We start from the raw sequence: 14,540 nt of genomic DNA, 5'->3' as shown, positions 1-14,540 counted from the left end.
AGTTGTGTTAACGTAGCTGCAAACTCTATGGCAGGGGTCCTCAAACTACGGCCCGCGGGCCACATGCAAATACAAATGTTGTATTTGTTCCCGTTTTGTTTTTTTACTTCAAAATAAGATATGTGCAGTGTGCATAGGAATTTGTTCATAGTTTTTTTTTAAACTATAGTCTGGCCCTCCAACGGTCTGAGGGACAGTGAACTGGCCCCCTGTTTAAAAAGTTTGAGGACCCCTGCTCTATGGGTATAGATGGTCTGGGTCTCAGTGCCAAAGTGCCAAATGTATAAGAATAAGACACTATGAGATCATCATCCTCTCCCCACCCCAAACCTATTCCTTTTCTTATGTTTTTCGGTCTCACATAATGATATTTCCATCCACCTTGACACCCAGGCTAGACCCAGTCTCTTCCTTGGCCCATCACTGCCATTTCACCAGTTCTGCCTCTTTAAGGTGCTAAATGAAGCCCGAGTCCTTTCGATCCCAGTGCAGCCCTCATCCTCCCTCACCTGGATCCTGGTTTCCCATCCTGAGCCAGGTCAATGCCACTGTTGCACATATTCTTTCACTTGGAACATTGCAGTTGGAGGGTCTGACTCAGGTTTAGAAGAATCATTGTTTATCATGAGCAGTTAATGGGGCTCTGGCTGTCCTCACCTCACCCCTGCTTACCGCCTTGTCTTTTATCCCTTACCTATTTAGCCCAAGGATGTCAACCATCTCACCACTCATTTAGAAGCAAAATGGCAGTCAGGGAGGGGGTAAGATTTAGGAATGGGGTAGGCATGCGTTATCTATTGAACGTATTGCTAGTTTCAAAAATGTCTTTAAGTCCCACTTTATTCCTATTAGTGCCCTGTGGGTGCTGTTGGTGTCCTGCTCACATTGCTTCCACCCCTCCCAGCTCTACCCATCCCCTCCCAGCCCCTCCAGCTGTGCTGGTCCCAGCAGGTGTCAGTGAGGCGCCGGCCCACAGGGAGAACAGGGCCTGCCCCAAAGGCTTCATCTCCCCGGGGCCGTGGCCGTGCCTGAGCACAGAGCCAGCTGCGCCTTCCGTAGGACGGACTCAGGTGGGGTGGGCAGAGGCCCCTCTTCACTGGAAACCTCTCTCTTGCCTGGCTTCTGACTTCCTCTCTCCTGCTCCTCCCACTTCCTTCCACGTTTCTTCTGGGGTCATTTCCTTAACAGAATCACTTGAACTCAAGTCCTCGATTCAGGGTCTGTTTCCGGGAGAACCCAGCTTCTGCGTAGCCCACAGCTCCTTCACGAGAAACCCACGGGAGGTAAAGATGTGGCCGTGTCCACCTCAGTGGAGCCTGCAGTGGGCTCCTTGCCTGCTCCATGCCTCCGGGTGGCCTTCACGGGTGGCCACCATTGGCCTTGGCCCACATTTCCAGCTTCAAGTGTCACCCACCCCACTTTCTTCCCTGCGGTGCAGCAGTGTCCCCAGGCTTCTCCTTGTCACCTGCTTGGTGTCTGGTGGCCCCTCGGTCTATGAAGCTCCTAGCGGCCTCTCAGCAAGTCCTTCAGCGGGTTCAGGCTCCTCGTCCGTGTCCTAATTAGCAATCGCCGCGTTATACTGCCGCTCCCTCCCTCCCTGTCTCCAACTGCCAGGAGCCTGTCCTCCTCACCTTGAATCCCCACTGACCGGCACAGTGCCTGGCGCATACAAGGCCACCATTACGTTTTTGAATGACTCATGTAAGCGTTAGTAACCGGAGATATCACGGTAACTACAGCAGTCTGCATGTCAACTCTATCACATGGAAACTAGAAACGCACTCTCAGAATAATGAAAATCTCAGTGTTTCATATGTATGCTCCTCAATGGAGTCAAGAGAGTCTCTTCAATAAATGGTGTTGGGAAACTTGGACTGATACATGCAAGAAAATGAAACTAGACCACCAAGTTACACCATACACAAGAATAAACTCAAAATAGATAAAAGACTTAAATGTAAGTCCTAGAAGAAAACATAGGTAGCAAAATCTCAGACATCTCATGTAGCAATATGTTTATGGCTACATTGCCTAGGGCAAAGGAAACTAAGGAGAAAATAAACAAATGGGACTACATCAAAATAAAAAGCTTCTGCACAGCAAAAGAAATCATCAGCAAAAGGAAAAGAGAGACTACTATACGGGAGAACATATTTGGCAATGATACAGATGATAAGGGGTTAATATCCAAAATATATAAGGAACTCATACAGCTTAACAAAAGAAAGACAAACAATCCAATTAAAAAATGGGCAAAGGACCTAAATAGACACTTCTCCAAAGTGGACATACAGATGGCCAAGAGACTATGAAAAAATGCTCAAAGTCACTGATCATCTGAGAGATGCAAATTAAAACGACAATGAAGTATCAACTCACACCTGTCAGAATGGCTACCATCAATAAATCAAAAATGGCAAGGATGTGGAGAAAAGGGAGCCCTAGTACACTGCTGGTGGTAGTGCAGACTGGTGCAGTCACTGTGGGAAACTGTGGAGTTTCCTAAAACAATTAAATGTGGGACTCCCATTTGACCCAGTGATCCCACTTCTAGCAATATATCCTAAGAAACTCGAAACACCAATCAAAAAGAATGTATGCACCCCTATGTTCATAGCAGCATAATTTACAATAGCTAAGATCTGGAAACAGCCCAAGTGCCCATCAGTAGATGAGTGGATAAAAAAGCTGTGGTACATTTATACCATGGAATACTATGCAGCAGTAAAAAAGAAGGATCTCTTATTCTTTGAGATGGCATGGAGGGACCTGGAGAGTGTCATGCTAAGTGAAATAAGTCAGTCAGAGAAAGACAAGTATCACATGGTCGCACTCATATGTGGAATCTACGTAACAAAATAAACTGATGAACAGAGTGAATCCAGAGACATGGAACAGAGTTTGGGATCTCAGAGGGAAGGCAGGGGAGGATGGGTGGGTGGGAGGTTATCAACCAAAGACCTTGAATGCATATAGGCATAAGCTCTGGACACAGAAAATAGGATGCTGAAGGCCTAGGGTGGGAAGTGGGGGAGAGGGGAGGCAGCGGGGGGCTGGAGGGGGGAAAAGGGGACACATGTAATACTTTGAACAATAAATTATTAAAAATATATATGCATGCTTCTGGCTGTCAGGGCAGCCACAGTGGTTACAACGGTGGCACGGGTTAGGGCTGGACCCTGCAGCCCTGGACACTGGGCCTTTTCTGCTCAATCCTTTCCTTCTGAGCCAATGACATAACTAGAGGTCAGAGCCTGGGTGTAAACCTTGCCGCTTTCCCAGTGGCTTTGTTTACAACATTTTTTTTAACTTGGTGGTTTTATGGACTCCACAGACTGCTCCCTAACCCGTGTCCTGGTGAGGGACACGCCCACCAGCACCAGCCGCTCCCGCAGCCTCAGCCTGAGCTGGGTTGGCCAGCGAGGACCCCGCAGGAAAACAGCAGCTGAAGTAAGCTCACAGGGTGTCATCCGCAAGAGCATTGGGGAGAAGAGCTCATCAAATGCAAAAACATCGAAACTGGGAGAAAAAAAATGTATCTGCTGCTTTTGAGGAAAAGTCACATCCCATACGTTGGAGGTGGAGTCTGCAACATTCAGATGCTTGGCGGTAGACCTTGTGGCTGGGCAGCCAGGGTCACCGTGAGAGGAGAGGTCAAGCAAACATGGTCCCCAGATGTTCAGGGGGAGGTTTTTCTTTATCTACAACTAGTGGCCTGGTGCACGAAACTCATGCACGGGAGGGAGGGTGTCCCTCAGCCCAGCCTGCACCCTCTCCAATCTGGGACCCCTGTGGGATCAGGCCTAAGCCGGCAATCAGACATTCCTGTTGCAATCTAGGACCGCTGGCTCCTAACCGCTCACCTGCCTGCCTGCCTGATCACCCCTAACCACTCTGCCTGCCGGCCTGCTTGCCCCCAACTGCCCCCCCTTCCCCGCCAGCCTGCTTGCCCCCAACTACCCCCCCCCCCCCCCCCCCCAGCCAGCCTGATCGCCCCTAACCGCCTCTGCCTCGGCCCCACCACCATGGCTTTGTCCGAAAGGATGTCCAGAAGGTCTCCCGGAAGGTCTCCCAGTCTAATTAGCATATTACTCTTTTATTAGTAGAGATGGTCTGCAGTGGGAAGGTATGGAGCCAGAGCTGCACCGGGAGCCCCAGGCAATCACAACATACGTGTCACTGGATGGTCCTCCCTATCTTGCATCTCTCCATCCTGGTGTACCTGCTCCTCAGGCACACCACAGGGTCGCACCCCTCGCCGCAACAAGGACACAGTTCTCCCCTCTCCCCCATCACCCACCTCTCCTCTCTATGAATCCTGCCCATGGCACCAACCCTGTTACCTCGCCTGTCTCCCAAGCCCCTCCTTCATTGCCCCAGTCTCGGGGGCTCGGCTCCATTCCAGGTCTCCTATTATCACAGAGACCAAGAAGCTTTCTACCCCACTGTCTCTAGTGACTTCCCACCCATTCTCAGCTGAACCTCTGCAATGAGGCTTCTGTCCCTGGTCCATCCAAACTGCTGTCAACAAGGCTGCCCCTGACCATCGCATTGTGGTTTCCTGCATCTGTTGTGGCATTTAGCACCGCTCTTCACTCCTTTAAAAACACTACCCTCCCCCCAGGCCTCTAGGAAGTACAGGCTCCTGCTTTTCTCAGCTCAGGGGCCCTCTCAGCCCTGATTCCTCTCCCCACCTTGTCTTCTTGACGCTGAGGCTCTGTGCTTGGAAGCCCTTTCTCTCCTCTCTCCACCCTCCTGGTGAGCTCATCCCTACCTGTGCTTAAAAAAACCAATGACTTGCCAACTCCTGTTTCCAGTTCAGAGTTCTCTGCTGAACTCTAAGCTTGTAGCCACCTATTCCATCTCTCTCCTCGATGGGCAACGTGCAACCAGAACTTGGAGGGTCCCGGAGGAGTCCTGGCCTTTCCCTGAGGGCCGCTCGGGAGTTTCCCCACCTCAGTGGCCTCTCCCAGCTGCTCAGACTTCACGTCTTGGACTCATGCTCTTACATCTTGGACTGCCCTTTTACCCACACCCCAACTGGGGTTCATGAGCACATCCTGCTGCTTCTACCTTCAGGGTCTGACCACTCCTCGCCATGGCCACTGGTGCCATTGTCACCTCTGAGCCACCGTCGCCTCTCTCTTGGATTATTGCAAGATGCCCAGTCGGTCGCCCCGCCTTGGCCTCTTAAAAATGACACCCAAACCACATCCCCAAGCACTGCATCCTCTTCCTGGCTTTGTTTTTCTCTGCACCATTTATACCATTTAACTTTACACACATACATAAAGTTATAAATATTCCTACATATGCAGATCGGGGCGAAAGTAGGTTTACAGTCACTCCTATGGAAAGTAACACAATCATTAAAAAATAATAATATAAGAATAAACTCTGTTTCATGTAGTCACAACTGTAAACCCACTTTTGCCCCACCCTGTATATAAATGGTATCTTTTAAAACTTTAAAAAAATTTTTTTTATTTTAAAGAGAAGGAGGAAGACAGAATGATTTGTTTTTCCACTTACAATGCATTCATTGGTTCCTTCATGTATGTGCCCTGACTGGGAATCGAACCCCAAACCTTGGCGTATCGGGACAATGCTGAGCCAACGGAGCTACCCGGCTAGGGCTTAATGGTATCTTTCGAAGAGACTACATTCATAAAATGCATATTATATATGTGTGTATATATATGACATATTATATGTTATGTAATTATATACAATTTATATACTATTCAAAATATCCACTTTGTGTGTTTTGATGAGTCTGGCACATTTATGTGCATGTAACTACCACCACGATGAAGGTGTAGAGTGTTCCTGTGATGTCACACTTGCCCCGCTCCCCTTTCTTTGCTGTGCATTGATCTCCCCAGCCCGGCTCTGGGCAACAACTGATGAGCTTTTTAACCATGAGGGTGGGAGTGAGAGAGAGAACAACGTGTTTTATTCTAGTGGGAAAGGTCCAGTAGAGAAGGAAAACCGATGATGCAGATCACTAGAGATTACGGTTGCCTTTTGTAGAACTTCATGGAGAGGAGGTTGTTCGAGGACTAGCATATCCTGCTAGTGTCTGGTGTCTGGTTTAGCGCAGCTTTTTCCAGATTCATCCGGGTGCTGCACGGGTCAGCAGGCCTCACCTTTTTACTTCGTTCCATTTAAGGACGAATCACCACTTGTTTATTAATTCAGCAGCTGAGGGTCACTTGGGTTGTTTCCAAGTTGGGACTCTTACGAGGAAAGTGGAATAAACACTAACAGGACCTTGACAGACAAAATTTCTCACGGCTGTGTTTTCATTGCTCTTCAGTCACTACCTCGCTAGAATTGCTGGCTTGTACGACGTGCGTATTTATCTTGTTAAGAAGCTGCCAAATTGTTTCCAAAGCCGTCGCTCCATTCTCTGTTCCCAGCAGCAACGTGCGTGAGTTCTGGCTGTTCTCCGTCCCTGGTCCCACTCGCTCTCCTCAGTCCTTTGATTTGGGCGCTGCTGGTGGAGGGGCGATGGACCTCCCTGGGTGTCAGTGCACTGCTCTCCGCGCAGCGCAGTGTCCTCTCATTTGCTCATCAGAATCGATAGGGTGTCGGTCCAAACCACTTGCCCACATGTTTAACTGGGTGACTGTTTTCTTACTGAGTTGTTCGAGTTCTTTCCCAATACACAAATTGCTTTTTATTTTCTTAATGGTTCCTTTTGAAGAGAAGACATTTAGAATTTTTTAGTGAAGGTCAACTGACCAACTTATGATTATTTGAGCTTGTGTCCTGAAGAGACTTTGCTTGCCTCAAAGTTGAAAAGCTTCTCTCCTGTATCAAAAGGCATATTTTGATGATTTTATTCGGTCTCCCATAAAGTAAAATAAAATAAAATAAAATGCTTCTGAGTGCTACAGAGTGCTAGAGAGATATTTGAATACAACCTGCATATGTCGACACTCTCATTATAGCTCCCCCAGGCCACCTTGTCTTCGGCGGCCCACGAGTCTTCAGAGGGAGACAAGGCAGCCCAGAGGTGAAGGGCAGAGACGTGTGAAATAGACAGATCTGGGCGTGAAGCCGGCAGCCCCCGCACGGCTGCTTTCCGCATGGGCAAACTGAAGATAATGATAATCTTATGAGAGAATACACCGGGCTGCGGGCACAATCCTGGGCACTCGGATGGGGCTTCATGAGTTTGTGATGTCATCACGGCCACCACGGAGGTGAACTTGACGGCTGCAGGGCCGGCTTAGCCCACAGGCCAGGTAAACAGCGTTTCTAAAACAGTCCGAGGCCAGGCGGGTCCCGGTGCTGGTTATTCAGCGGCTGCGGGAGCGTTTCCCAGCAGCCACGAGCCACCATCTCAGTGGACAGCGTGTTTCCCTAACAAAAATGCTGGGGTGTTTGTAATTTGTTAGAGCCACATGTCAACAGATTCCTTCCAAACTTCTAAGAATAGAACAACCTCCAATTATTTTTACCACAAAAGGTTCATCTAAAAGCGTCCTGGCTGGTGCTGCCGCTGGTCCACCGGGTCGGGTCTAGGAGAGTTTCTGTTAGTTTAACGTGTTCCTAGGATGGCTTGTTTGTTCTCGTCCGTGACCGTGGCCACCATTCATCAGTCACATGCCAGCTCTTAGAACAGAATATGGATTTACAGTCACACCGCTTTCCTGCCCACCTTCTCTGATGGCAGGTTACAAACAGCAAAGCTAAGAGTCCCCCGTTGTTTCATGGGCACTGATAAGTAAGTTAGCTTGTCTGGCTACAATTTAATGAGCAATCAGGCCTCAAACATGGGTGGATTTCATTAGAAAACATTTTGAAGCAGCCGCTCAAAAAGGACACCGTGCTGGTTTCCCCGGGTGATTGCTAAGCCACGGGCACCAGCCTTGCTGTGCGAACGTGGTGCGTTTCCCGGAGGATGGGCGCAGGGAGGCGGCCCTGGTATGAGCAGGCGCGGGGTGGCGGGGAGCCTGCCCACCGCTCGGCCCGAGAGCAGGAAGTGACTCAGCCTCGCACTCTCACTGGGCTGCAGCTTCGCTTCAAACCGCACAGGACACGCGGCTTGGTTTTGACTCCTCGTCATACAGTGAAGCAGGATTTCGCTGCATGTCTACTCGCTTCCTCATTTTACTCCGGAATCGTAATCTGTCCCCCAGTTTGCTCCGGGCACACATTCCTTTCTCAGGATTAGTCTGCCTTCTGGTCGCTTGTCAAGCAGCAGACTGTCCCTGGGTGTCCCCGTGCGCTTCTCTTCTGCTTCTCTGCTTCTTTGGGGTTTTGCAGGAGGCGGCTCCCAGGGGGACTGGCCGCACACGCTGTGCCAAGTGGAGCGCTGGGCATAATGACCAGGGGGCAGAGGAAGCGGGCGCCTTCTGGGGACGATGCCATGTGTCCTAAGCACGGGCGTAGTGAAGGAGGTGGCACTGAGGCCCGGCCAGAGCCGGGGTCCTCGGGGAGTTAAAGCTCAGTTCCCTGGGCTTTGTCCTATAGCAACAGAAGTCATACATCGATGCCCCTGAGAGCGTGGTCATTCTAGGTCAGCAGTTTCATACATTTGCATGTAAATGGACTCCTCAGCATTGCCCAGGAGCTGATGCCCAGTGGAGAGGTGGCCTGGGAGGGACCCCGAGGAGGGCTAATGAGAGACGGGAAGGAAAATGGTGTCAGCCCCAAACCTCCATACTCCCCCCGTTTCTCCGAGTGATTGTGGCCCTGAGCCTGGGCCACCTTGACCTCCTGCCGGGCTGATTTCATTGTCCCGGGTGTGGCCCGGGGACCATTATTTTGTAAACTCTCAAGTGCAGCCTGGGCCAAGAACCCCAGCCTAATGGAACCTTCAGGAGTCCCCATGGCCGGGGATCCCCATGTTGGTGCCTCCTCCGGAGCCTGGGGAAGTCCTGAGGACATTCGCAATGGGAGAAGTCCCCACTCGCCTCATGGGAAGAGGACAGGCCTGTCACCACCCTGGAAACTCCCTGGGCTTGATGCTCCCCATCTCGCCTGGACACTGGCCACAGGATGCTTCCCCAAGGGCGTGGCTGTTTATACCCACCGTTCACATTCTTTCAGGACCAAATTCCTTTGGAAATATTTACAATTAACCTTTTCTCAAGTTAGATCTCAGACAAGCAAGTACGGTCATAACACGATTTTCCAGTTTGGCCTGGATTGAACCTGCTTCCCCAGCAGCAAGAAGGACCTTTGGGGCTTCAGGGCTTGTTTTTAAAGCACAACCATCCACAGTTTCGGCAGCCGCAGGTGTGCACAGGATGTGGACTAGCATAACCCAGTTTAAAATCGGACTAACGATTCTAAACTTCTAGATTAGAGCTAAAAACAAACAAACACGTCTCGTTCAAAGATCCTGGTGAGCATGGTACATGTGGAACAATTAAGAAACTGCTCTGGCCTAATGAAAAGTCATACTCAGTCTCAGTTTTCTCATCTGAAAAATGGGGTTGCAACTACCTGCCTTTCCTGTCAAAGATTAAATTAGATAAGTTAGGTGAGCATACTTCAGGAAATCCACATTACTCTTCAGAGTTCTCATTAAAACAAAATCCTGCTATACTGCCCAGGTGACAAATATTTTTCAATTTAGAATTGATTGCATTGAGAAAATCACCTTATTTAGCCAGTTTCTAATATCAGAAAGGCACAGAAGAGCCCTGGCTGGGTGGCATTGTCCCATACTCCAAAAGTTTGGGGGTTCGATTCTTGGTCAGGGCACATACATAGGTTGTAGATTCGATCCCCAGTCAGGGTTTGTACGAGAGGCAACTAATTGCTATTTCTCTCTCTAAAATTAATAAAAACATATCCTCTGGTGAGGAGTAAAAAAGAAAGAAAGGAAAGAAAAGAAAGCATGGGAGATGCCTACATTAGCTCACACATATGTCAATCAAGATTTGCTACAAAGATCCTGCATTGGTAAAGATATTAAAGATTCTTTCTAACCTTTCCGAGGTTTTGTCCATTTTATCTAATTTTATTCTTACAGTGACAATAGAAATAAACCCGAACTTGAGTAATTTTCAGCACATGGGGCGTTTCATTATAATAGACCTGAACTGTCACTCTCTGGGTTATTTTGAAAAGAAATCCCGAACGTTTCTTTCTTTTCTTCTCAACCATTTTACTCCTAAGTATTTCAAGACTTAAACCACTTCTGAGAGAAGTGGCAGTGGTTTTGTGGAAGCTGAGCCACCTCGGCCCCTTGTCCAAGGTCAGATGACTTGGTAGTAGAACCAGGACTTGAAATAAGCTCTTTAGATTTTATTAGAAAGAGGCAATGCTTTTTTAAAAAAGCTCATTAAGACATGTATTATGTCTCATGGATAAATGTGTTTTTTTAGAAACATCCCAAATATATAGTGTTGGGGTTGGTTCTCACAGATTAGGGAATAAATAAGTTGTGAATGAATCAGAAAGTCAAAGAACCAGATGAGGCTTAGTTTTTTTTGACCCCTTTATTTTATTTTATTTTCACCATTATTATTATTTTTTAATCCTCATCCAGGGATATGTGTTTGTTATTTTTTTAGTTTAGTTTTTTTTATTATTTTATTTATTTATTTATTTATTTATTTATTTATTTTATGTGCCTCAGGCATGAAACAGCTCTAGCCACTGACACAGGCATCAAGCTAGGATGAACTAGGGACTGTACATCTGCTTTGCCCCTAACTGATATAAGAGCAACACCACCAATTAGGTGTCTCCTTGCCCATTGCCAGGGGGTTTTATTATTATTGATTTTAGAGAGAAAGGGAGAGGGGGGAGCGACACAGAGAGAAACATCCATGTGAGGGAGAAAAACATCTGTCAGTTGACTCACATCCCCAACCAGGGAGAGAACTAGCAACCTGGGCATGTGCCCTTACTGGGAATTGAACCAGCCGCCCTTCTGTGTACAGGATGATGCTCCAACCAACTGAACCACACCAGCCATGATTTCAACCTTTCATTTTAAAGATGAGGATATTGAGGACCATAGAATTTAAGAGACTTTTTTTTTTTTTTAAATACCGAAAAGCCTGTATTCTCTATCTGGAATTTTATAAAGAGAATTCATTAGTTGACATTTTGCAGGCATGAAGCAAAAGATTTCAATGGGTATAGGAATTAAGAATTTGCCTTAAAAGAGCTGAGAATTTAAAAGAGTTCTACAAAAATTTATTTTATATTTTCTCAATATTGTGTCGCAGTGACACTGATGTTGGGGATTCAAAGGTGAGAAAGTGATGACAATGGCCAAGCGTCCAGACAGGTAACATTCCTTTTGGAGCCAGGACAGTAGAGAACAAGATCTCCATGGAGCGATGGTTCTGGGCCGAACAGATGTGACAAAATAGAATTGTGTACAGAACACATCGGATCCAAAAGATCAGGCTGTGGAAAAGAAAAGTTTGTGTTTGGGGAGAATACCAACCCAATGGCACCATAAGCCATGAGCAGGACCGTGGACTTGGGGCGCACCAGTGATAGTCCTTCACAGTGTGGCAGTCAGCCAGTCTTCGGGGAGCGGAGTCACCCCATCACTACCTGTGGACCCGTCAGTGGGATGGGTGCTAGTGTGGCGGCCCCGTCCTCTCGTTCCGTTGACTCCCCTCAGGTGGGTGTCAGAGTTGAACTGTGAAGCCCCCTGTATGCCATCAGAGTTCTCATCGTTAGGGACCGGGGCATCAGGAAGCCAGGGGAGAAACATTTCTATAGGTCGGAACTGAGAAGACTCCCACAGCCCTCAGGGGAGCGGTCAGGTCAGGTCACCGCAGCTCTGTGCTGCCTGAGCGAGCGAGTGGGGGTCAGCAGGTCACCATGAGCAAGCCTGTCCCCTCAGGGCCACAGCCTGGTCCCACGGCTCCTTGAGTCTGGACGCCAACAGAAAACACCGTCTCTACTTCAGAACGAGAGCCAAGGGTGTGCATCACTTCCCTGAATCTGCGGGATGAAGCAATGTCCTCCCCCTTCACCCCGAGGCAGGAAGTGGGGCTTTAAAAATTTCCTATGACAAGACGTGTTTCTTATTACGACAATGACATCAACTTGGTACTGTGGGCAACATGTTACATAGCCAGTTATTTTTCCCTTTAATACATGGTTTTAAATATTTTTTTCTTTTCCTTATTTTCGCATTTAAAAAGTACTATATAAAAGAGAGAGAGAGAGAGAGAGAGAGAGAGAGAGAGAGAAAATAAAGTACTACATGCATCATCAAGAAAGCTCACCTAGCCCAGTGGTTGAATGTCCATCTATGAACCAGGAGGTCATGGTTCGATTCCTGGTCAGGGTGCATGCCTGGGTTGTGAGTTTGATCCCTTGGGGGGGGGGGGGGGAGAACATGCAGTAGGCATCCGATCAATAATTCTCTCTCATCATTGATGTTTCTCTCTCTCTCTTTCTTTTTGAAATCAATAAAAATATTTGAAAAAAAAAGTGCTCCATTCAACTACCATTGTTCCTACCCTCATTCTCATATTACCTCTCAGCTGGAATGTTCTACCTTCTTCCCTCTGTCCACTGACTGCCAATTCTTCAAGACCTGGTTCTAATCCCAGCTCCTTCCCGGTATGTCCCTGATTATCCAAAACCACATTGACTTACGCTGTCTTAGACCTATCACACCAGTCATTCCTTCCTTACTGCCTTGCAGTAGTCACTGTTTTACTGTTCTTATCTGTTTGTCCTCAACTTGATTGCAAGCTCATCGAAAATAAAATCTACAGTACATGTAATGGGCTGCATTATGCCCTCCCTTCCTCCATGGAATCCATATGTTGAAGTCCTAATCCTAGTATTTCAAGACGTGACCCCATTTGGAGACAAAGTCTTTGGAGAGATGGTTGTGTCCAAGTGAGGCCAGTAGGGTCAGTCCTAGTGCAATCTGGCCGGTGTCTTTCTAAGAGGAGGAGGTTAGGACACAGACACACACAGACTAAGGGACTCCTGTTAGATCCGCAGAGAGACGGCAGCGGCTGCAAGGCAAGGAGAGAGGACCCAGAAAACACCCAAACCTGCCGACACCTTGATCTTGCACTTCTAGTCCCAGAATTTTGAGAAATAAGTTTCTGTTGTTTACGTCACCCAGTCTGGGATTTACGGCAGCCCTAGCAAACCGATAGAGCACCTAAAACAGGACAGTGAGGTTTTCCTTAGAATCCCACACTCAGAATAAAGCAAAATACTTTAAAGAGCGTAGTGTATCCTTCCCAGCATAAATGGGTTCACAGTGTGCAATAGGTTATATAACATTTATCATGGACATTTCCCCATGAAATTCATGCAAATACACAACGCCCTTGTTTATAGGCCCATAACCTCCCACTAGCTTTCACCAGGCCCTGTCCGAGACACTAGTTTGAGTCATGACATTCTGTTGTCTTGAACCCTTTTAACCAGAGGCTTGCTGGTCTTTTTGTCTTTGTGCTAGTGTAACTCTACACGAAGGGCCTATTTGTTCTTGTTCCTACATCCACGTGCTCCTGACAGACGAAGAAACATGATTAACATTTTTTTTCTGGTTAGGTATTCATGGGCAAAAATCTCAGAAATAAGCAAAATCCCAGAGAAAAATCAATCACAAACTCAACATTCAGAGACACCCTACTCATAACGGAGGGACCCCTATACTTCCAAATTCTCTATCTATATGACTTAAAAGGATAGCTGGGGTGGGGGGATGGGGAGAGATTAACCAAAGAACTTATATGCCCATGGGCACAGACAATAGTGCAATGAAGGCCTGGGGTGGGGGGCGGGCAAGGTACAGGGAGGAAGCGACCAATTGGGGGGGGGGGGGGGCGGTAGAGGGGACATATGTAATACTTTCAACAATAAAGATAAATTTTTTTTAAAAAGGATACCTGTATATTCACGTGTTTCTCCATAGGACCAAATGGCCCCAAATTTCTTTGTTCCCATCACGTCCAATGATGTGATTATGAGCTCTCATTAAAACAAAATCAAAAAGGTTTGCCTTGGAATATATACCTGGAGCTGAATGTCTTAGAAAACTTGTGTGCAGTTGTGAATGTTGCTTTATCTGTTCCTTTAAAACCCTTGGAATTCGGCCAATTGTCAGTAATGAAAGCTCTTTGGACCTGGCGGCCTAGCCGCACAGTGAACGAGGCGTCGGTGAGTGTGGCGTTGGTGAGCGTGGTGTTGGGTGGCACAGAGGTGCCTGCCGGCTTCCTGCCTCCCCCGCCGCCCCCCCCCCCCCCCCCCCCCGACACACACACTTCCTGTGCAGAGGCGGGAGGGGCAGCCCTGTCCACGGGAGGAGGCTGTGCTCTGATTTCTCACCCTAGACCTCACCTTTCTCATTCCCTTGGAAAGAGGTTTTGAAATGAACTCAAACTTCCGGTTAAGTACAGACAGCACTTTGAACGCCGGTGAATGATAAGTGTGCTTTGGGATAGGTGGCTTATCCAAACCAACTTGTATGAAATGTTCAGTTTATCAGGAAGTTCATCCTCGGGGAAGTGAGGAGCGTGGGCCGGGTGGCTTATAAAGTTCTTCCCAGCTGCGCGCTGCAAATGAGGGCCTTG

The 14,540-nt window shown here is 47.9% G+C and overlaps 1 pseudogene; it reads right to left on the bottom strand.

The window, feature by feature from the left end:
* Positions 1 to 10,590: 10,590 nt before the first annotated feature.
* LOC138993565 (small nucleolar RNA SNORA48) lies at positions 10,591 to 10,735 on the bottom strand (annotated as a pseudogene).
* Between the last annotated feature and the right edge of the window lie 3,805 nt (positions 10,736 to 14,540).

Source organism: Myotis yumanensis, unplaced genomic scaffold, assembly GCF_028538775.1.
Source record: "Myotis yumanensis isolate MYYU_CA2020_CCGP unplaced genomic scaffold, mMyoYum1.0.hap1 SCAF_15, whole genome shotgun sequence".
Lineage (NCBI taxonomy): Eukaryota > Metazoa > Chordata > Mammalia > Chiroptera > Vespertilionidae > Myotis > Myotis yumanensis.
The sequence above is the reverse complement of the archived record's forward strand: the minus strand, read 5'-3'. Positions and strand labels throughout refer to the sequence as shown.